Below are 22,280 nucleotides of genomic sequence, written 5' to 3' on the forward strand. Positions count from 1 at the left end.
CTGTAATTGTTCAATAAGTTTACAGGTTCTCAATGTAATAGGCTATATGTTGCAAACAAAGCTGAGATTTTAATTTACGAAGTAATTAGTTTCTATGAAAGTAGTACTGTAGATAGGATAAAACGAAAAGAGGAAAATCTTTAAAGAAATAAAAACAAGGCTTTTCTTCGGAGAAATGTGTAGTATGAAGAAATAAAAAGGTTTCATGATATGAGGCTAAGTTAGAATTTACAAAAACCTTAAAAATCTGATAAAACTAAAATAATAAGCAATATCCGTTCAATAGTTGTTATAAGAAGAATGTAGTAAAAGAGATGTGGGAGATTGAAATAATCTCTCTCTCTCTCTCTCTCTCTCTCTCTCTCTCTCTCTCTCTCTCTCTCTCTCTCTCTCTCTCTCTCTCTCTCTCTCCCCAAGTGGTAAAATTCATTATATATGAGTTGGAATTAAGGGATTGCGTTTCTGATATGAATCTAGTTGGAAGAAGTGGAGACTAACTACGATTCGACAAGTCGAGAAGGCGCTCCAATAATTGCAAATAATTCAGAGGTAGTCAACTAAGGAGGTTTGCGGGAATGTATAGTCGTGTACTAAAAGTAATTGTAAATTTCACTACTAAAATATATTAGGTATTTTATCCGGATGCTGTTATTACATAATGCATATTCACCTTATAAATTCAATTATAAGGAGAAAATGGTTTCAGATACATGAAAATAGTTCTAAAATAGCTTAGAATTGCGACAGCTTCGGGGGGGGGGGGAGAGTCCTTGCAGCGACACTCCTCTCCCTTTTTAACTTGATGGATCCGTGGTTGAATTTTTAGCCTACAGATAGTTTCAAACCTAGGTATATGTCTACTGTAGGCTCAAGAGCCTTTAAATATGCGGTCCTAAGACTATAGGCTACTCGTTGAGATACTACCGCTAGAGAGTTATGAGGTGATTGGCCAGACAGTAGTACATTGGATTCTTCTCTCTGGTTACGGTTCATTTTCCCTTCTTTTACCTACACAAACACACCAAATAGTCTGGCCTATTCTTTATATATTTTCCTCTGTCCTCATACACTTGCCAACACTGAGATTACCAAACAATTCTTCTTACTACACTGTAATTGTTCAGTGGCCACTTTCCTCTTTGTAAGGGTAGAAGAGACTCTTTAGCTATAGTGAGCAGTTGTTATGGGAAAAGGACACTCCAAAATCAAACAATTGTTCTCTAATCTTGGGTAGTGCCATAACCTCTGTACCATGGTCTTCCACTGTTTTGGGTTAGAGTTCTCCTGCTTGGGGTACACTGTTCTATCTAGTTTATCTTCCTCTTGTTTTGTTACAGTTTTTATAGTTTATATGAGATATTTTAATGTTGCTCTTAAAACATTTTATTTTTCTGTTTCCTTTCCTCACTGAACTATTTTCCTTGTTGGAGAATAATAATAATAATAATAATAATAATAATAATAATAATAATAATAATAATAATAATAATATACAACAATTCTCACGAGACCTCCGAATGACTGAAGACAAGGCTTTCAAGGGGAAACTGAAGGTTTTCTTATTCTGCAAGTCCTTTGCCAGTGAAGATTCAATAGTAAATGAGCAATATGTGATATGAAATGTTGAATACTCTGAATGAACAAGATAAAATGACAGAGGATGTCCTGTAGAGAGTAGCGTTCCCCTGCTATGTATGACTGAAAAAAAAAAAACCGCCAAAGTGAGAAATTTTAGATCTATATCCGAAGCAGGTTCTGAAAGCTATTTAACCTTCATAATGATATATATGCTTATATGGTTTTAACTGAATATTCTTTTATTATTTATTTATGATAAACGATATCGGCGTCAATGACCTTCGATGTCTGATGCCAGAAAACTTCAAATCATGCATTCATTCATGTCCAGTACAAAAAAAAAAAAAGAAAAAAAAAAAGAAAGAAATATTAGATGTTCGAATTTACTTGTAACTGTGATAATTAGATTTTTGTGTGCTTAAAAACTGAAGAAATCACACCAAATTGCTAATACTTTCACGTAAATTATTTTCAAATCTGAAGATATACGTTCGTTGTTTGCGAGAAAAATAGTTTCCGATGTCATCATTTACAGAGCAATAGTACGTAGATTGTTTATTTGTGTATTTATTTATTTATAAAGGAAAACTAATGAATATTTACTCTAACTTGTTCTATATAATTTCATTATTTCAGCTATTGTTTAATAGTGAATCGTAGACAACAAAGTAAACACAGGCACTCCTTTGACAGTCAGCTGTTTGTATGTTTACACTAAGACAGAAAAGAGTGAGTACATCCGTCCCTGGAATCCAATGTATAGCAAAACATTATTATCTTGTTTTGATGAGTAATATGATGTATTTCATAGTATATGAATGGATATTATAATTTATTTTCCACCACTTGAGCATTTGAGTGTAAGAGTATGGCTCAGCTAGGCTTTGTATAGTTGGTTTTATTGCTGAGAGCCCGTGATGATTTTTCTTGATGAATTTAGGTAATCAATATAATAAGTAAGCAATTAGATTACAACATGCATTGAATTTCATGAGGTTCAATTTAATCAAGAATAGTGTGCAAGTTATAAACTATCTATCAGAGTTAATGCCGGTATATCTTTACCTGTGCATCTCTCAGAGCTACCTTGTATCCAATTTGGGTATTGCGGCTGTAGGAATACAATTAAAAGTTTGTTTAGGTAAGTTGTGTTAAAGGGAATGTGATTGTTTCATATTTGCTAGTGGTGACAGGTTATAGATTTACTGAAATAGTACAGCCTAGGCCAGTTGCCAAAAAACGGATTTCGATGTTGGAAAAATCTATTTTTGGCGAGATGCCCATGTCTTCCTGATGGAAGTTCCCTTCGGCAGCTTCCTACTGTATAATAATTCTGCCAGTTATATTACAAGAGAATTACCATCAGGTATCACAAGGTTCTAACCCCCGGAACGACTATCTGAAGATATCGTTTATAATCAGGGACGTATCCGAAGATAACCATAGATATCTACACCCCCAATAGACTTTACCCAGTCTAATGCACTAAGGGGAAGGATAAGTGAGGAGCCATTACATATCCTCTCACCTTACGGTGCTCTCGTATGTCTCTGGCGCCTCATTCCTTTGTCGCAGCTTTGATCTACTGTTGTGTTTTTTTTTGTGCATTCTTTATCAGCTTCTTTTGAAGATTTTCTTCATGTGATGGCTTCCTCTTCATCGTCTAAGTTGAGTACCAACCTTTCTTTACAGTTTGCTTTAGCTGTAAATGTTTTGGATCCCTTCGGGGAAAGTTATTTAGCTTTTACGATGAGGGAGGCGGGGCGCTCCGAGTCCAGCTAGCTTGGCCTTCTTGTTACATACCTGATCGCCCTTATTTTTCATGTTCACTTAATTTATTGTGTAAATTTCACGTTAGCTAGTATTTATTTAGCATTGCGATGCTTTGGGCTCCATTTTATGTTTGCATTTACATTGCATTTTTGTATTTTATGTTTTTGTTGGTGCGTGTCAGTTTCGGGTAGCCTAGCCCAGAGAGCGGTAACTTTTCAGTAGAAAACGGACTCGCCAATGTCGTTTAGGTCTGTCTTACCGGATTCGTTGACTGTGGCTTTTTCCCTTAGGGGTTTTTTACCTCAGATATACTAGTTTACTGAGATATTTTGTCCACTCGTTTTCGATTTTTTGGTATTTTAGACCGTTTAGGCTCTTGGCCATCGTGTTGCAATCAATTGGGATTTCCCAGGCTAGGTATGCGCAGTTTTTTGGAACTCCCCTTTTCGAAGGGTGATCTCATTTAGTTGGTACACTGACTTTCTGTACTGCCGTTCCTTTTAGCCTTTGGGATTTCTCCTTTGACTTGCTGCATCCAGGCCTAGCCTATCGTTCGACGGCATATCCGTTGGTCCGCCATGCTACATTCGTTCAAGATTTCTCATGCTGGGTACTGTACTTGCAGTTCTTTTGAGTTCCCCTTTGCGAAGGGTGAGCTCAAAATGCTGGTGCGCTGACATTTTTGTTCTGCAGTTTCCTAGGCTTTGGGATTTTTAGATCGAGTAGCATCAATTACTTAGTTATTAATTTTAGATACTTATAATGGGCATTCTACCCCATGTCATTACCTCTCTATGTGGTTGGTCTTAACGGCACTAACATTGGCGTCAAAATTGTGTTTTATGATGCTGTGTTTTTGTAATTGTTGTTAGTGAGGGCTAGTTCCCTCTGGGTTCTGGCCCTCCAGAGCCATCAGCATATTTCCCCATTCGGAGTGAGTTGTTAGACTGACGGCGGTGCCGGTACTTACGGCCTTGTTGTCTCCTACGGCATACCTTACTTTTAAACGTGTAATAGTGATGCGTTGCTATTTAGGGCAGTGACGCTAAAAGTGGCACTGCCGTAAATGGCGACGCATCACTATTACAGGTATAAAAGTACGGCATTATGTGTGTGTGGAAACTATTATCGCTTGTCTTCGCTGCCGTATGTTTACCGGCATTGTTGTTCCTGGCAGCGGGACTAGCATTAGTATATGGGAATGATCACTGTGCCTGCGCCTTAGGGCGGTTTATATGTTGACGACAATGCTGTTACTAGTGTGCGCTGGCACTCCCAGCAATATTTGTATTTTTAAGGCACATGTCCTTCTTTCCTTTTGAGACCGCTTTATCTACTATAAGGTGGGTTCTCTACTATCTGTAGATGAGTACAGCTACAGATTAACATAAAGGCCTTATTTCTTCTACTTTTGAGGCTTCTTTATGTATGCTGGCCATGGAGGTCTCTTTTACAAAAGGTCTTCTGTGTCCCGGCATAGAGATAACCACTACATATTGTTATGTGTTTTCTATAAAAAAAGATTCGGTTAAAGATTTACTGAAATAGCACAGCTTAGGCCAGTCGCTAAAAGGATTTTGTTAAAGATTTACTGAAATAGCACAGCCTAGGCCAGTGGCCAAAAGAATTGGGTTAAAGATTTACTGAAATAGCACAGCCTAGGCCAGTGGCCAAAAGAATTGGGTTAAAGATTTACTGAAATAGCACAGCCTAGGCCAGTGGCCAAAAGAATTGGGTTGAAGATTTACTGAAATAGCACAGCCTAGGCCAGTGGCCAAAAGAATTGGGTTGAAGATTTACTGAAATAGCATAGCCTAGGCCAGTGGCCAAAAGGATTGGGTAGCTAGCTTAGCTGGATCTCAATTAAGCTAGGTTGGCCAGGGCACCAGCCACTCGTTGAGATACTACCGCTAAAGAGTTATGTGGACCTTTGACTGGCCAGAGAGTACTGCATTGGATCCTTTTCTCTAGCTACGGTACACTTTCTCTTTGCCTACACATACACTTAATAGTCTGGTCTATTCTTTACAGATTCTCCTCTGTCCTTATTCACTTGACAACACTGAGATTAACAAACAATTATTCTTCTCTCAAGGTGTTAACTACTGCACTGTAATTGTCCAGTGGCTACTTTCGTCTTGGTAAGGGTAGAAGAGACTCTGTAGCTATGGTAAGCAGCTCATCTAGGAGAAGGACTCTCCAAAATCAAACCATTGTTCTCTAGTTTTGGGTAGTGCCATAGCCTCTGTATCATGGTCTTCCACTGCCTTAGGTTAGAGTTCTCTTGCTTGAGGGTACATGGGCACACTATTCTATCTCGTTTCTCTTCCTCTAGTTTTGTTAAAGTTTTCATAGTTTATATAGGAAATATTTATTTATATGTCATTGTTCTTAAAATATATTATATTTCCGTGTTTCCTTTCCTCACTGGGCTATTTTCCCTGTTGGGGCCCCTGGGCTTATAGCATATTGCTTTTCCAACTAGGGTTGTACCTTAGCAAGCAAGTAATAATAATAATAATAATTTGTTGGCATAGGCTACTTAAGTAGGTGAATATTTACTGCTTCAGTTAGCTTTATTTGGGTACAGTATTCAATCCCGGTTAAATGTATGATACTTTAATTTATAGCCCAAATACATGAATCATATATTTTTCCTACTCACTGTCTTGAGTTATATGTATTTCTGACCTTGATTATTGGGGTAAACCACACGCTCATGAGTTTTTGGACCCCCTTACGTATAGACAATTATGGGGGATCCCTGTGGGGAACTGGTGTTATTTGAGTGGGAAATGCCAAAAAACGAGTTATTTGCAGCAGCAATAATGGTTAGAAATGTAGAATAAACACAAAATAACCAGTTGGAAAAATATATGGTTCATGTAAGTGACGGAAAATTAGATTATCATAATTATCTATGATTCACTTCACATCCCTCTAATGGTTTTTTCTCCGCTGTGCGCTCGCTTAGCTCGCGGAAAAAGAAAAACCTCAAACTCCGTATGTACTGGCAAGCAGTAATGTTGAGCTGTGCTCACAATTCCCGTGGCTCATTATTCCAGGGATATATTTTACTTTCACATGAGTAACTAGCTGTACACTGAACGGAGAGCGTTTCAATTGTAATTAATTGCCGATATAGATGAAATTACTCTAAATTCCGAAAAAGATTGTACTCCCCTAATGTTTCCTCTTGGAGGCATCTTTATGGATGGTGGTTTAACCAACACTGAAGGGAAGGGTGAAAAAAAATGGCTGTTGCAGAACAACATTTGGGAATTTGTGCATAAATATTTGGAAGCTCCTAATTGCTTAAAAAAGCCAGGTAATGATTACGTCATACTAAAAACAGGAAAACGGGCCAAAGCGAATGCAATTAAGTATGCGCGGTTATCACAGTAACTCGACATCAGTCTCCAAGATGTAAACAATGGACTTGAGTGAAAGATAGACTTCACATTTTAATCGACCGATACGTAAGTTATTATGCCCCAGCCCCTATTCAACAAATAGAGAAAAATACCAAACTAGCCAGCACTCGTTCATTTCTTATAGCGAATTTCAGTTTTGCTAGTAGTTAAAGTATCGTATATTAACCCGATCTTACTTTTTTTAATAGGATTTTAGTAAATATATGATACTTGAATTAATAGCCAAATACATGAACCATATATTTTTCCTATTCGCTATCTTGTATTTTATGGATTTCTGACCAAAATTATTGGGGCTAACCACCCGTTCATGGGTTTTTGGACTCCCTTATATAAAGACAATTATGGGTGACACCAGTGGGAAATTGGGATGTTTTGGGTGGGGATATATTGTAAACGAGAGTTGTTCCGTAACCTAATACAAACCACGCTATTTACATAGGGTATTATTTTGGCGGAGCTGAAATGACGAGCCATTAAATTTTAACGAGGGTTAACTACCCCCTCGCTAGTTAGCGGGGGGTAGGGAAGGGGTAGCTAGCTACCCCTCCCCCCCTCACATACTGTGAATAGCTCAATTCTCTTTTTTATCTCGGGTGATGATCAGACGTTTCTGCTCTCACCCTCGCTTGACAGCCTTTAATCTTTTTCTGCTTTCTCTTTAAATAGTTTGTGTGTGAAGTTGGCCTCGACTCTATAACAATGCGTACTTGCCCTGGACTTCCTAATCGCCCGTGCTGGACTTTTATGTCCTCTATGGATACGGATCCTCACGCCCTTTGCCCCCTTTGCCGAGGTCAACGGTGTGACAAGGAAAATGTGTGCAGTGAGTGCAGGGAGTAGTCTGCCTCCCAGTGGGAGAAGTTCGGCCGTAGGCGCAGGAAGAAGTCCAAGAGAGACCGATCTCCTTCGAAGGTGACTTTGAAGAAGGAGGTCTCTAAGGACTCCTCTTGCGCCGCCCGAACCTCCTCCGAAGGTCTCCCTCGTCCGGCTTCACCTGTGAAACCGCCGAGTGAGATTGCAGGCCCTAGTGGTTTTTGCCAACCTCGGGGTGGTGGAGAGGGCGTGGCCTCCCTTAGCGAGGTTGTTCCCTCTTCTCCTCCCCCGGGGGAGGATATTTTATATTTTGATGAATTTGACTGTACGGTATCTAACCATGGTTTATTTCAGCTTTGGGCTTCCTTGGGGCTTAAGGGCACTCCCTCCAAGGAAGGCCTGTTTGACTTGTTGCAGCTGGGGGCTGCAGTCAAACAGTCGCCGGTAATTCCGGAGGTTTATCCCTCGGACATTGTCGACGCTGTTTTGACTGTCCCTTCTGACGTGACAAGTCAAACCCCTGATCCTGCTGCCTCGGATGTTGCTGAAGACTCACCTCTCCCTTCCGCGCAGCCTTCGAAGGGGAAGGTGGGTCCTCCGGTCTCTCCTGCGAGCTCGTCTCCCCCCCCGGGTGACCGTGCTTTCAGAGACACCTCTTCAAAGGACCGATGACCCTGACTCCTTACCCAGGGGTCGCATTCGACGTAAGGCCCGTAGGCCTCTTCGAGAGAGGGGGCTCCCTTCTCCCTATAAAGGGGTGAAGAGGCGCCTCTTTGGGTCTGCTTCTCCTCCCCCTGCGGAGGAACTACCTCGTCAGGAGAAGGTCATACCTGCAACATCCCTTGACCTCTCTGCGGATCGTTCACGATCCCCTACTCCTGCCAGATCTTCAGTGCTGCCGTCACCTGTAATCCTACAGGCACCGTCCCCTTCGGGGGAAAAGGACTCTGGGGTTAAGTCCCTGGCCCCTGCGCGTGCACCTGCGCGCTTGCGTGCAGCTGAGCGTAGGTCATCTTCGTCACCTACTCGTCAATGATCTCCTGTTCGCCAGCGATCTCCTGTGCGCCAGCGCTCTCCTGCTCGCCAGCGCGCCCCTGGGTGCGCTCTTCATCTTGAGGATGATCAACGCTCCCCAACGCGCCAGCGATCTCCTGCTCGCCAGCTTCTTTCTGGGCGCGCTCTTCAGCCTGTGAAGGACCAACGCTCCCCAACGCGCCAGCGATCTCCTACGCTCCAGCGCTCTCCTGGACATCCAGAGAAGGTACAACGCCTTCCAACGCGCCAGCAATCTCCTACTCGCCAGCGCTCCTTAGGGCGGCCCCAGCCTGAGAAGCAACAACTTCCTGATGGCCGCACTGCGCGCCATCACTCTCCTGCGCGCGCGCGCAAGCACGCACTAGTGCCTGTGCCTGTTGCACGCCCTGCGCACCCACGCTCGCCAGCGCCCTCAAGATCTTCTGATTCAGACGCTCGTAAGGGTTGACCTTTGCCTCACTCGTCGATTCCTGCACTCCCAGTTGCTCCTGCGCGCCCTTCGATTACTGAGCGCCTCTTAAGTTTGGCGCACCCATGCCCACGATCTCCTACAGCTCGCCCTTCACGCCAACACGCTGTGAGGCCTGCAGGCTCTAAAGAAGGGGCCTCTCCTTCATGCGCCCCAATCACTGACAGATCTGCGCGCCACCAGTTGAGGGAGACCAAGTCTTCTAGGAGACATCTCTCTCCCTCCCACCATCACCAGCGCTCTCCTAAGAGGTCGCGCGCCCACTCGCCAGCTCGTTCTCTGGAACGTTCTCCTACGCGTTCATATGCACGCTCTCCTACTCGACCTCGTGCATACCCTCCTGCACGTCATTCACCTGCGCGCCCCCACGCGCGTTCACTTGCGCACCAATCACCTGCGCGCCACCACGCGCTGTCCTATGGTCGCCATTCTCCTACGCGCGAACGCTCACTCACATGACGCTCGCCTACGCGCCATCGCGCTACCTCACCTGCTCTCCAGCGCGCCCTATCGCCACGCTCACGTGCGCCCTCGCGCCCTCACGCGCCCACGCCCGCGCGCGAAACTTCTTTCACGAGCTCTCCCGGGCGCGGCATCGTACCCGCCCGTGTGGGTCATACGGGTTGCAAGGATCATCAGCAGGACGCTCCTCCTGGGAGGCGTTCCCAGAATTCACCTCCGCCCAAGAGGAGGACAACGGCAGAACAAGAAAGATCGGCAGATAGGTCTAGGCAATCATCTTTTTCTTTTCAGGAAGGCCCCGTGGTGTCCACTCCTGAGGGTCGCGAGATCCCCTTTTCTCCAGCGGGGATTGCTGACACAGCGTCAGTTACCCGTCTACCATGGTTCCGCCACATGATCAATGCTGTGGTCCAGGCTATTAAGCCTTCCAGCACTGATCAGGGACGGGACCCTGTGACGGGTTCTCCACCGTTGAAGAAAAGGAAAGGAGTGGGCTTCGTGGTGACTCCTCCCCGGGAAAAGCTGGTCTCCAGGAACCCCATCAGGCGGACCCCTTCTCCTTCTCCAACCTCTGCAGCTCCACCCCCTCCTGTAGATGAGTTTATCTCGTCCTCGGGGGATTCCTCTTAACTCGTAGAATTCTCCCTTGGAACCAAGGGGAGAATTTTCTCCGTATAGAGGAGGGGTTGCACGTGAGGAGGGTCCTCCTCGGGCGTCTTTATTGGAGTCCTACTTCCCTCCCAGGAGGGAATCGAAGGACACCAAGACTGTTCCTAAATCTTCATCGAGGATTCGTCAAGAGCCAGCTATCCCTGGGGAGGACGTCCACGTTTCTCCCCAAGAAGACCTCTTGGGGATGGGAGACTTAGCTGCCAGTCCACCAAGAGGAGACCACAGCGAGTCAGAACATGCGTTCTGGCAGGTCCTTGGATTGATGAGGGAGCTCAACAAAATCAAGGACCCGGAGACAGCCCCTCGCGAGGGGAAAGACACCATGCTTGACGAGGTCTTTGGTGTCCAGAAGCCCCCCAAGACTAGTGCAGCTTTGCCCTGGTCTAAAGGGGTGAAAGGCGCCAGAGACAAGGTCAAAGCTCAACTCTCCGGTCTGGCCTCCTCAGGACGTTCTTCTGCTGGGTTCAAACTCCTCCCACCTCCTCTAGTCCAACAGAGGAGGTATTTCGAGATCGACGGGGAGTCTTGCATGTCTCTTCCACTCCATCATTCCGAGGAAGAACTAGCAAAGGGAACTTCTTTCGAGAAGCTCTCTACCTGGCAGGTGACGTTTGCAGCGTCAGAGACCCAAAACCTGGAAAAAGTCGCGAAGAGTGCCATGCAGGCAACTTAGTGGCTTGATCTCTGGCTTGGGTCTCTGGGCATCCTATTGCGATACGAGGATCTGTCCAAGGAGAGCAATAAGAAAGCTTTGAAGACCTTCCTCCTCTCGGGCACTCGCTCTATTGAGTTTCTAGCCCACCAGGTCACTAACCTGTGGGCCAACATGATCCTCAAAAGACGCGATTCAGTGACCGAGAGGTTCCATCCGAAGATCCCCACTGCAGACGTCAGCAGGCTCAGGCACTCCTCTATTTTTGGAGGGGAGTTACTGGAGCCTCGTGACATTGAGCAGACGGCTGAGAGGTGGAGGAGATCGAACCAGGACTCTCTCCTCCAAAGGGCCCTGACATCTCGGCCCTATAAACCTCCAGCCCCTCAACAACAACGTCAACAGCAGCCTCGCAAGACACCTAAGCAGGCTCCGGCAGCTAAGACAAGCGTGTCTAAGCCGCAGTCCTTTCAGCTGAAAGACAAGAAACGCGGCAAGTCCTCTAAGGGAGGTAGAACTCCTAGAGGAAGCGGCAAAGGTCGCAAACACTAAGAGTGGCAGTCCCCCCGCGTGTCCACCTGTGGGGGATGCCTAAAAAGTTGCGTGCAGAGGTGGCAGCAACTCGGGGCCGACCCTTGGATGGTCTCTGTGATCGGTCAAGGGTATCGCATCCCGTTCACAACATCTCTACCTCCCCTGACAGCGAATCCAGTGTTGTTGAACTCCTATGCCTTGGGATCGGCAAAGGGGTTAGCCCTCCGGGCAGAAGTCGAGACCATGCTCAAGAAGGATGCTCTCCAGGAGGTCGACGACGGCTCCCCAGGCTTCTTCAGTCGATTCTTTCTTGTAAAGAAGGCGTCTGGAGGCTGGAGACCGGTCATCGACCTCTCAGCACTAAACAAGTTTGTCGTACAAACTCGTTTCAGTATGGAGACAGCGGACACGGTCAGACTTGCAGTGAGACCACAAGACTTTATGTGCACTCTCGATCTGAAGGACGCATACTTCCAGATCCCCATCCATCCGTCTTCTAGGAAGTACTTAAGATTCAGCCTAGACGGCAAGACCTACCAGTTAAAGGTGCTGTGTTTCGGTCTCTCCACGGCACCCCAGGTGTTCACCAAGGTGTTCACTCTGATCTCGTCGTGGGCTCACTGTGGTTACGTCTCTTAGGCCATCTATCATCTTTGGTTCGTCTTGTTCCAAACGGCCGCCTCAGGATGAGATCCCTTCAGTGGCGGCTGAAGTCACGATGGAATCAGGGAAACGATTCCCCGGACTTCCTAGTTCCCATAGGACCTTCGGAACGGGCGGATCTTCGATGGTGGCTGGACGACGAGAACCTACGGAAGGGAGCAGATCTTCTCGTCCTCCCCCAGATTTGACTCTGTTTACGGACGCGTCAAATCAAGGGTGGGGGGCCCACATTCTGAACCAAAGAGCCTCAGGCCTTTGGTCAGAATCGGAAAGGTGCCTCCACATCAACCTGCTAGAATTGAAGGCCGTTTTACTGGCTCTTCAACAGTTCCAACAAACCCTGGCGGGCCACTCCGTTGTGGTGATGAGCGACAACACCACAGTAGTGGCTTATATCAACAAGCAGGGAGGTACCTTCTCGCAACAGCTATCCCATCTTGCAGTAGAGATTCTGAGATGGTCCGAAACCCGCTCGATCTCACTGTCAACTCGCTTCATTCCTGGCAAGAGGAATGTCCTCGCCGACAGCCTCAGCAGGGCGACGCAGATAGTGAGTACCGAGTGGTCTTTGGATCCTCAGATAGCCAACAAAGTCCTGACTTTGTGGGGTTCCCCGACTGTAGACCTGTTTGCGACAGCCTTGAATTTCAGGCTGCCCCTTTACTGCTCTCCAGTCCCGGACCCCAAGGCTCTCTGGCAGGATGCGTTTCAACACAGGTGGGACAACATGGACGTTTACGCCTTCCCACCTTTTTTTCTGATGAGAAGGGTGCTCAACAAGGCCAACCTATCGGTCAACCTCTCCATGACTCTCATAGCTCCGCTATGGCATCATGCGGAATGGTTCCCGGACCTTCTGCAACTCCTAACGGAACCCCCAAGAGAACTCCCTCCACGTCACGAGCTACTCAGACAACCACATTGCAACATCTTCCACAAGGCCGTAGCTTCGCTTCGGCGTCACGCCTGGAGACTATCCAGCGACTCCTCACGGAGAGAGGATTTTCTCAACAGGTTGCGGACAGGATGTCTCGACACCTGCGAGAATCCTCTGCCAGCGTCTACCAGGCGAAGTGGAAAGTCTTTTGTGGTTGGTGTCGTGGAAGGGGTATCTCTCCGCTCGATGCCACTATTCCAACAACAGCGGAGTTCCTTGTATATCTTCGGCAGGAAATGCGCCTTTCGATCTCGGCAGTGAAAGGCTATCGGTCAGCCTTAAGCTTAAGCCTTCAGGCTGAAAGGAGTGGATATTTCCTCTTCGTTGGAACTTTTTCTACCCATACGCAACTACGAGCTTACTTGCCCCCAGTCGGAAGTCAGACCCCCTCCTTGGAACGTGGTTCAAGTGCTCAGGGCTCAGAAAAGAGCTCCCTTTGAACCATTACGCCAGGCGTCTGATTGCCACCTAACATGGAAGACGGTGTTCCTACTCGCGTTGGCCTCGGCCAAACGAGTAAGTGAACTTCATGGTCTCTCCTACGACGTTGCCCATTCAAGGGGATGGGGGAAGGTAACGTTCAAGTTCGTCCCTGAGTTCATTGCTAAGACTCAAAACCCTGGGGTGTCGGATCCAAGATTCGATTCCTTCAAGGTAACGAGTCTACGTTCTGTAACAAGTGACCCAGACCATCTGTTACTGTGCCCAGTCAGGAGTCTGAGGCACTACCTCAAATGAACAGCTGCAGCCCGTCCTCATGTGCAAGCTTTGTTTGTGAGCACAGGGAGGACAAAGAGGAGGGTCACCAAGAACTCCATCTCTTCATGGATTCGCAAGGTGATAAGCAGCACCTTGAATCCCGACTCTCCTCCGTCACATCGTCCCAGAGCTCACGACGTCAGGGGTGTTGCTACTTCCCTGGCTTTTGAGAGAAACTTCTCTGTGACGCAGGTTCTACAAGCTGGGGTCTGGAAACGTCAGACGACGTTCACAGCCCACTACCTGCAGGACGTGACCCACAGGAACCTCGATACATTTTCTATCGGTCCTGTGGTGGCTGCACAACAGCTGGTCTAACCTCAGGCTCCTTATTGGACAAGAAGCAGAAGGTTTTAGTCTGCGTGAATGAAAGAGTATGTCTGGCCCTTACTTCTTTCTTCATTCTCCCCTCTCTTGTGCTCCTAGTATTAGCCTTAATACTGCCGCGTCCCCCATACCCTGACGAGGTGGTATTGGGAACGTCCTAGCCTAGAGTTCCACATAAAGAACTCCAGGTCAACTTCCTAGGACGAGTCACGTTTTTCTCCTTCACACACATCCTAGTAGGCCGCACGATGGTCAAACATGACAACGTGCGAGGGTTAGGGACTCCCGTTCCTTGAGTTCTACAACTCGGAATTGGAGTCCCCGGGTAAAGCCGAAGCCAGAAGGCTGGGGACTTTCCGCCCTTCCTAAGGGTAAGTCACCCTATGTAAATAGCGTGGTTTGTATTAGGTTACGGAACAAATGACAAATTTCGTAGATAATTTGTATTTTTTCCTACCATACAAACGTTAGCTATTTACGCAAATGTTACCCGCCAGCCCTGACCCCCAAGTCAAGTCCTACCTTTAAGTGAATTGAGCTATTCACAGTGTGTGAGGGGGGGGAGGGGTAGCTAGCTACCCCTTCCCTACCCCCCGCTAACTAGCGAGGGGGTAGTTAACCCTCGTTAAAATTTAATGGCTCGTCATTTCAGCTCCGCCAAAATAATACCCCATGTAAATAGCTAAGGCTTGTATGGTAGGAAAAATACAAATTATCTACGGGACAGGCGGACCTACGGTGGTGGCTGGTCGACGAGAACCTACGAAAGGGAGTGGATCTTCTCGTCCTCCCCCCGGAATTGACACTGTTTTCGGACGCATCAAAAGAAGGGTGGTGGGCTCACATTCTGAACCAGAGGACCTCAGGCCTTTGGTCAGATTCAGAAAAGTACCTCCACATCAACCTGCTAGAAATGAAGGCCGTATTCCTGGCTCTTCAACAGTTCCAACGGACCCTGGCGGGTCACTCCGTGGTGGTGATGAGCGACAACATCACGGTAGTGGCTTATATCAACAAGCAGGGAGGTACTTTTTCGCATCAGCTATCCCATCTTGCAGTAGAGATTCTGAGGTGGACCGAAGTCCACTCGATAACACTATCAGCTCGCTTCATTCCTGGCAAGAGGAATGTGCTCACCGACAGTCTGAGCAGGGCTTCGCAGATAGTGAGTACCGAGTGGTCTTTGGATCCTCAGATAGCCAACAAAGTCCTGACTTTGTGGGGTTCCCCGACGGTGGATCTGTTCGCGACAACTTTGAATTTCAAATTGCCCCTGTACTGCTCCCCAGTCCCGGACCCCAAGGCTCTCTGGCAAGATGCTTTCCAACAACGGTGGGACAACATCGACGTGTACGCCTTTCCACCGTTCTGTCTGATGAGAAGAGTGCTCAACAGGACCAGACTATCGGTCAACCTGTCGATGACTCTGATAGCTCCGCTATGGCATCACACGGAATGGTTCCCGGACCTTCTGCAGCTTCTGACGGAGCTCCCGAGAGAGCTTCCCCCACGACACGAGCTACTCAGACAGCCACATTGCAACATCTTCCACAAAGCCGTAGCCTCGCTTCGGCGTCACGCCTGGAGACTATCCAGCGTCTCCTCACGGAGAGAGGCTTTTCGCAACAGGTTGCGGAGAGAATGTCTCGGCACCTGCAAAAGTCCTCTGTGGGAGTCTACCAGGCGAAGTTGAGAGTCTTCTGTGGTTGGTGTCGTGGGAGGGGTATCTCTCCACTCGATGCCACTATTCCAGCAATAGCGGAGTTTCTCGTTTATTTGCGGGAGGAAATGCGCCTTTCGGTCTCAGCAGTGAAAGACTATCGCTCAGCCTTGAGCTTGGCTTTTAGGCTGAAAGGAGTGGACATTTCTTCCTCGCTGGAACTCTCTTTACTCATACGTAGCTATGAGCTTACCTGCCCTCAGTTGGAAGTGAGACCTCCTCCTTGGAACGTGGTTCGGGTTCTCAGGGCTCTTAAGAGACCTCCCTTCGAACCATTACGCCAGGCCTCTGATCGCCACCTGTCTTGGAAGACGGCTTTCCTGTTCGCGTTGTCCTCTGCCAAACGAGTTAGTGAACTTCATGGTCTCTCGTACGACGTCGCCCATTCAAGGGGATGGGGGGAGGTAACGTTCAGGTTCGTCCCTGAGTTTGTTGCCAAGACTCAGAACCCTGGAGTGCCGGACCCACGGTTCGACTCTTTCAGGGTCACGAGTCTCCGTTCTGTAACAAGCGACCCAGACCAGCTGCTATTATGCCCAGTGAGGAGTCTGAGGCGTTACTTGAAGAGAACAGCTGCAGTTTGTCCTCAGGTGCAAGCATTGTTTGTTAGCACAGGCAGGACGAAGAGGAGGGTCACCAAGAACACCATCTCGGCTTGGATTCGAAGGGTTATCCATCACGCCTTGAATCCGGACCCTCCTCCGTCACGTCGCCCTAGGGCACACGATGTCATGGGCATCGCTACGTCCCTGGCCTTCAAGAGAAACTTCTCTGTGACGCAGGTGCTACAAGCTGGGGTCTGGAAGCGTCAGACGACCTTCACAGCCCACTACCTGCAGGACGTGACCCACAGGAGCCTCGATACTTTTTCTATCGGCCCTGTGGTGGCTGCACAACAGCTGGTCTAACCTCAGGCGCCTTATTGGACAGGTAGCAGTAGGTTGAGGGCGTTGTTACCCGGTTTTAGTCTGCGTGAATGAAAGAGTATGTCTGACCCTTACTTCTTTCTTCATCCTCCCCTCTCTTGGGGAAGCAGCATCCTGGTCTCCGCATAGCTGACCTCAACCTCTGCAGGTAAACCATGCTTCCTTGTGCTCCTAGTATTACTGTAAGCTTAATACTGTCGCGTCCCCCATACCCTGACGAGGTGGTATTGGGAACGTCCTATTCTGGATTCCTATCTAAAGGACTCAAGGTCAACTTCATAGGACGAGTCACGCTCTTTCCTCCACACACAACTTATGTAGGCCACACGTTCCTTGCGGAGCAAGGAACTTGTGAGGTGCAGGGACTCCTTTTCTCAAGTGCTACTCACTTGGAGTCGGAGTCCCTGGGTAAAGCCAAAGCCAGTAAGGCTGGGGACTTTCCACCCTTCCTAAGGGGTAAGTCACCCAATGTGAATAGCGTGGTTTGTATTTCGGTTACGGAACAAATGACAAATTCGGAGATAATTTGTATTTTTCCTAACCATACAAACCTTAGCTATTTACACATATTTGCCCACCAGCCCTGTCCCCCAAGTCAAGTCCTACCTCTAAGTGAAGTGAAGCAAATTACCGGTGTGTGGGGGGGGAGGGGTAGCAAGCTACCCCTTCCCCTACCCCCGCTAACTAGCGCGGGGGTAGTTAACCCTTGTTAAAATCTATTGGCTGTCAATTTCAGCTACGCCGAAAGTAAACCCAATGTAAATAGCTAAGGTTTGTATGGTTAGGAAAAATACAAATTATCTCCGAATTTGTCATATTACTTTTTAAAATCTGTGATTTGTTCCGACACAGATACAAACCTTCGCTATTTATAATAGGGTATTACTTTTGGCGCAGCTGAAAGATGAGCCATGATAATTTTAGTGAGGGATAACTACCCCATCCGCTAGTTAGCGGGTGGGGGGTGGGGTAGACTGGCCACCCCGCTCACTCACACCTCTCGGCTGAGTAACTACTTTACTTTTTGGCTCGGTAGAGGACGGACATGCTGTCCTTCTCTCCCGCAAAGACTGGCCTTGATGTTTTTTGTTTATTTTATTTTTGGTTTTCTTGTGTGTTTTCATTTATCTTACATATATTTGAGTGTATATATGTATAAATGGAAATATACGTTGTTGGATACGTGTAACTTTAATGCTGTTGACATCGTATCCAACTGCCTCCACCTAAGGTTGTTGTCCTTCGGCAGGTTCTCAACACTGCCATGTGTTTGTTTCATTAAAAAATTAAATTGTTCCGTAACCGAAATACAAACCACGCTATTTACAAAGGGTATTACTTTTAGCGTAGCTGAAATGGCGAGCCATTAGAATTTAACGAGGGTGTATTACCCCCGCGCTAGTTAGCGGGGGGGTAGGGGAGTGGTAGCTAGCTACCCCTCCTCCCCCTCACACACAGGTGAATACTCACTTTCACTTTTGGCTCGGACTGTGACAGACGTCTCTGTCTTGGTCCTCGCTTGGCAGCCATTGTCTGTTTTGTCTTTACTTAATCGCTTACTTTTCTTTTACTCAATATATATGTAAACATGTTTTCATGTTTGTATATATATTTGAGTATAGAAATAAGTAAGTTTCCTTTTCAGATGTGTGTGTGTAGTGTACGATATCTACGTGGAGGCCTCGGCAGTTAGGCCACCACGGCCTAATTTTATGGGTTGCGATCGAGTTTGACTTCGGTCTTTCTCTCTCTCTCTCTCTTGAGGTCGTTCACCCTTTTACTATGTTTTACTACGCCCTTGTAGCTTCCTTCCCGTGTGGGTGGGGTTGCTACGCCGTACATTTTGTCTCAATTAGTTTATGAATCTAATTGTAGTTGTTAATTTTTCAGCTTGTAGAACGATTCCTTTCGGGGTTTTCGTTTTTTCTTTAGTGTTCATTCATTTTTAAATTACATAATTACATAGTTACATAATTATAATTGTTATAATTCTGTTTTGGTTACAGCTCTCCTTCCGCGAGTGTAAGTGGTTGTGAGGGCACGTGCCTGTTGTGTAATTCTTGTTCCTTTTCCTCGGGATTCCTCTTCGGAGCCTTCCCGGGGGAATGAATGTGTACTAATATTATTTGTTTTATTTTTTTACAGTTACCGATCTAGTTCGTTTCTGTAATATAGCAACGGTGTGAGCTGTCTGGTTGAGTCCTGGGGATTCGGCTGTTGCTGCCTCCCCCCTTGTATTGTCGTCAGGGGCGTGTCTCCTTCTACTGGTAGTACTCCCGTGTCGACGGACAGCTCTCCAGTTCATTTTAGAACAGTCAGGAGGCTTGCCTCCTTGGGCGGATAACTTTCCTTCCGAGGGAAGTTTTTTCCTGTCCAGGCTTGAGCTTTTCCTCTTTTGGGGGGTTCTTCTCTTGCCTTTTTTTCGTGCGACTATGCTCTTGGTGCTGAGCGGTCGCACCTGCAGTTTCGCTCAAGGGGCTGGGCAACTGCAGGAGCTCCTCTTCGGAGGATTGCCCCTCTTAGGTCACTGGCTGACCAGTCTCTTCCACGAAGTGTTTCTCTTTCGTTCGCGAGAGAGTACACTCATAGAGACTCCTCTTCGGAGGTTTCTTCTGTTGCTGTTGCTGTTGGCCTCCCTCGCCGTAAGGCCCTCCGTCCGCCTCGTCGTAAGGGCCTCTCATCTCCCTATAAGGGTGCTTGAGGCGCCTTTTTGAATCTCCGTTTGCAGCCTACAACTTCTTTTTCTCGATCTTCCGTCTTGGTGCAGATGGACAGCAGTCTAATCTCGTCTTCCGACGGGCAACGGTCTTCCCGACGGACAACGGTCTTCCCGACGGACAGCGGTCTTCCGACGGACATCAGTCTCCCGGCGGACAACGATCCCTTCGGGGCAAAGGGTTGCCCCCACGGGGGTTCTTCCCTTGCGTGTCAGGGTTTCCCTGCGCGCCCTTCTGTTCGTCAGCGCTCTCCTGTTCGTCAGCGCTTTCAAGATGATCTTCCCTGTGGTTCCTGTTACGTGCCCTGTGCGCCCACGTTCGCCCTCGCGATCTAGAACTTCGGTTCAGGTCGGGGTCAAGGACTCTTCTTCTTTGCGCAGGCTTCCACGCGTAGCCTTCTGCTCGTCAGCGATCATCAGCTCGTCAGCGATCATCAGCTCGTCAGCGATCATCAGCTCGCCAGCGATCGTCAGCTCGTCAGCGATCATCAGCTCGCCAGCGATCTCCAGATCGCCCACGTGTGTTACAGCTGGCACGCCAACGTTCTCCAACACTTCTGAAGGAACATGGTTCGCCAGCTACTAGCTCAACTGCGGATGCTGATCGCCATCGCGCGACCCTCAACTGCAGATGCTGACCGCCATCGCGCGACCCTCAACTGCAGATGCTGACCGCCATCGCGCGACCCTCAACTGCAGCTGCTGACCGCCATCGCGCGACCCTCAACTGCAGATGCTGACCGCCATCGCGCGACCCTCAACTGCAGATGCTGACCGCCATCGCGCGACCCTCAACTGCAGATGCTGCTCGCCATCGCACAACCCTGAACGATTGCCCGCTTACGCATGCTGCTCCTCATCGCACCACCCTGAACGATCGCCCTCCTGCAGATGCTGATCACCATCGCACCCTTTCACGCGATCATTCACCTGCGCATGCTGCTCGCCATCGCACAACCCTGAACGATTGCCCGCTTACGCATGCTGCTCCTCATCGCACAACCCTGAACGATCGCCCTCCTGCAGATGCTGATCACCATCGCACCCTTTCACGCGATCATTCACCTGCGCATGCTGCTCGCCATCGCACAACCCTGAACGATTGGCCGCTTACGCATGCTGCTCCTCATCGCACCACCCTGAACGATCGCCCTCCTGCAGATGCTGATCACCATCGCACCCTTTCACGCGATCATTCACCTGCGCATGCTGCTCGCCATCGCACAACCCTGCACGATAGCCCGCTTACGCATGCTGCTCCTCATCGCACAACCCTGAACGCTCGCCCTCTTGCGGATGCTGATCACCATCGCACCCTATCACGCGATCATTCACCTACACATGCTGCTCGCCATCGCTTACCGCCAGCGATCTTCTTCACCTACGCGGCAGCACGATCCCTCGCCGTCACGCCCATTCCCCTGCGCGCCCGCGCGATCGCTCGCCTGCGCGCCCGCGCGATCGCTCGCCTGCGCGCCCGCGCGATCGCTCGCCGGCGCGCCCGCGCGATCGCTCGCCGGCGCGCCCGCGCGATCGCTCGCCGGCGCGCCCGCGCGATCGCTCGCCGGCGCGCCCGCGCGATCGCTCGCCTGCGCGCCCGCGCGATCGCTCGCCTGCGCGCCCGCGCGACCGCTCGCCTGTGCGCCCGCGCGACCGTTCGCCCTCGCGCGACCATAGTTCGCGGCGAATTCCACAGCCGGTGGTAGCAGCAGGGACGCGTGCTCCTAGGCGGCACTCGGGATCACCTCCATCCAAGCACAGGTTGGTAGTGCAGGACGAAGACAGGTCAGTACAGCATTCTTCCCACCTTCTTTTCAGGCAGGAACCGTCGTGTCCTCTCCAAAGGATCGCCCGATCCCTTTCACCTTAGCGAGGATTTCGGACTCTGTGTCCTTGGAGCAGCAGACATGGTTTGATCCGCTGGCACGGGCGTTAATGAGGGTTATGAAACCAGCACTCACCGGCCAGGGTAACAAACCAGCGGCTGTCTCTCCTACGCTGAAGAGAAAGAGAGGAGTGGACTTCGTGGTGACTTCCCCCAGGGCGAAGTTGGTTCCCAAGAGGTCGGTCTCGAGGGTCCCCTCTCCTGCACGAGTACTCTCTCCTTCTCCCGCCCTGGAAGGATTTTTGGCGGGGGGGCTTTCCGTTGAAGATTTCTCCATCGGACAAGGGGTGACTGCTTACCTCTTCCTCTGGGAGCTTACCAGGTTCTTTCCCTCCTCGGTTACGGCCCGAGGTTTGGTTCAAGGAAGCTACAGGAAGATCAAGGGTACTTTCCTCCTCTCGAGCTCAGGCACCTTGGCCTTTCGTCGTTAAGTATCTACTTGCGGACAAGCTCGATGTTTTACCATCTGGACGCACTGACTGAAGGCTTCCTTCGGGTGTCTCATCTGTGGAGGTCAACGACCTCAGACACCCTTCCATCCTTGAGAAGAGTTTTGTCTTTGCCCAAGGACAGAGACTTAAACATCTGCTGTGCGGAGTAAATCGACTTCCGGTTTCACTCCTCCAAGGCGCTTTCTTCCAGACTCTGCAGGGCTCCAGCTCCCTTTTCTTTCAACCACGTCGGCCTAAGTTATCGGCTACGACAACTGGGACAAGGTGTCCAATTGCAGTTTCCTCCTGTCAGGAACAGATGGCACGGGAGACTCCCCCGGGGGGGCATAGTCCTAAAAGGAGTTCACGAACTCTAGGATTGCAGGTTTTTTCGCTGGGAGGATGCTTAAGGTTACTCATCCGAATGACAGCTTCCCGATGCCCATTCCCGCACAATCTCTGTGAGTAGCCAAGGATATCGCGCCTGCCGT

General features: G+C 48.7%; 1 protein-coding gene across 3 annotated transcripts in view; it reads left to right on the forward strand.

The window, feature by feature from the left end:
• The first annotated feature begins 2,015 nt into the window (after nt 1-2,015).
• Vps52 (vacuolar protein sorting 52) overlaps nt 2,016-22,280 on the forward strand; it is a 341,955-nt gene continuing 321,690 nt past the window's right edge. Inside the window, exon 1 of one of the 3 annotated variants that reach the window (XM_068346101.1) lies at nt 2,016-2,120. The gene's annotated coding sequence lies outside the window, so the exon portion shown is untranslated. Of the gene's footprint in view, nt 2,121-2,198; nt 2,336-22,280 lie in introns of those variants that run through there. The other 2 variants (XM_068346099.1, XM_068346100.1) reach the window with 2 other exon arrangements.

Source organism: Palaemon carinicauda, chromosome 22, assembly GCF_036898095.1.
Source record: "Palaemon carinicauda isolate YSFRI2023 chromosome 22, ASM3689809v2, whole genome shotgun sequence".
NCBI lineage: Eukaryota > Metazoa > Arthropoda > Malacostraca > Decapoda > Palaemonidae > Palaemon > Palaemon carinicauda.